The sequence below is a fragment of the Wasmannia auropunctata genome, unplaced genomic scaffold, assembly GCF_000956235.1.
Source record: "Wasmannia auropunctata unplaced genomic scaffold, wasmannia.A_1.0 LD336088.1, whole genome shotgun sequence".
NCBI lineage: Eukaryota > Metazoa > Arthropoda > Insecta > Hymenoptera > Formicidae > Wasmannia > Wasmannia auropunctata.
This window is the reverse complement of record NW_012026802.1, coordinates 1,161,016-1,162,952: the sequence shown is the minus strand read 5'-3', so window position 1 is coordinate 1,162,952 and position 1,937 is coordinate 1,161,016. Positions and strand designations below refer to the sequence as shown.

General features: G+C 36.2%; 1 long non-coding RNA gene across 1 annotated transcript; it reads left to right on the top strand.

Annotated features, from left to right (window-relative positions):
- On the top strand, window positions 1-1,128 carry LOC105448192. Its single transcript, XR_974201.1, has 2 exons — window positions 1-122; window positions 252-1,128. It is a non-coding gene; the product is annotated as an uncharacterized LOC105448192 (long non-coding RNA).
- Window positions 1,129-1,937: the final 809 nt, after the last annotated feature.

The window sequence follows — 1,937 nt, the reverse complement described above, 5'->3', positions numbered from 1 at the left end:
TACAAGGAGGGTTTGACGTGCGGTACTTGACTTAAACGTGCAAGCTTGGGAAAGTCTAAAAACAGTAAAACGACTGCCGTCACGTGATGCCATTTAAACGATCCGTCGAGGACTTGATTGAGGTGACCGGTGATTTGAGGCGAAAAAACTCTTTCTAAAAATGAACACGATTTCAAGCTCAATTTAATTACATAAAGATATCAAGACGCCTCCGCGAATGACGTGTCTTGAAATTGTGTTTTTCCTTTCAGATATGAGATAGAAATCAATTAAAATCCTTCGGAAGAATGCGCCAATTTCAAGGCAATGGAACGATGAAGAAAATGGTTTCGTGCGAAGATATTACATACCAATTTGATACGTCTTCAGCGCGTAATCATTGTAACGAGCACTTTCGTTTCCCTTAAATTCAGGATTCCTTTAATAACAGGCCAGCGCGCTCGGGGCTAAATAAGATCTTTCCTCTCTGCTCGACGCGACGCCTTATTACACGTCAAATATTTTCACGGTTATACCGAGAAGAAAAGGAACCGAACGTTGGCGTCTCAAGGATACCGACGGATGGAGAAAATGACGAATAGGAAGAAGTTGGGAAAGAGCGAGACAGACATATGGGAAAGATAAATGAAAATCTGATAGAGAAAAATACAGATGGAGATAAATTAAAGTTGAAAGAATTGGAGACAAAGAATCTACAATTGGAAAGAAAGAAGGTATTGGAGATGTAATCCCGACTCAGAAGAATGCACCATATAAAGAGTTCGATGACTTGTCGACGATGCGCCTGAGGCAAGTGAGGCGACAGAAACTGTTGCGATCTCAAAAGTGTTAAGTGTAGGTCAGTTATACGAGAGAAACTGGTTCGATCACAACGAGTCAGTCGCTAAAACAAAAATGGGAAGTTCACATTACTTTGAAGGTCGTTTATCTTGTATTATCAGCTGCGCATTAATTTCGTAAAAACTGCATTAAAGCCATCAGCGACTAAAAATAACACATATTTCTATATATGACGTTCTATATATAAATACTTTTTTAATACCCAAAAACGATAATAAATTTTATTCTTTAGATTTAATGCGTGAAAACAATCCATTTAAAAGTTTAATTAAAAATTCTTTTATAATATTGGTGAGCTACTTTTATTATTCTCTCACCCTCTCGATTTCTTTTGTATCCTTCCTTCTCTCTCTTTCGCAAGATTAAATATTATATAAATTGATGCAGAAAAGCAATATATATGTACATAAATTAAAAATTTTCCAAGATGTATGTTTCTCTTAACATACGGAGAGAATTTTTTTTTAAATTTACTCTGCAAACCATGTTAATTGTGGGACAATATAGTATTTAGGCAAATTTTACTGTGCACTATAATAAGTATTTTACAGTAAAATTTATTGTAGTGCATAGTAAAATTTGCTTAAATACTATATTGTCCCACAATTAACATGATTTTCAGTGTAAATTTTAAAAAAATTTCTCTCCGTGCACGTTTTAACAAATTTATTTAAAAAATATATCGTAACTATTAATAATTTATATTCTTTTAATATGCGAAGTTTTCTATTAAGCTTCTTTAATCTATCTTTTCATAGTTTTTGGTCATTTTCCGGCTCAAATAATTTTTATCATTTTTATGATGATTCATCCTCCCGGTGTGCGGCGACGGTGATTTGCGTAATTATGCGCGAAGAAGAGACGATTATACAGCGATACAACATATAGATATAGATTGAAATAGGCGTGAAAGCGCGCGATCGTGTACCGTGCGTGAGCTAATAAACGTTCGGCGTGTGCCACATGATGAGGCGGTTTGCAGCTGCCGGCTTTTTTCCGCGACAGAATTTTTCGCGATTACAAGGCGAGCAGATGCGTTCTCGAAGAATGATGCCCGATTCGCTCGCGCATCTCCTTAGCTTTGCGTGTCTCGCGAA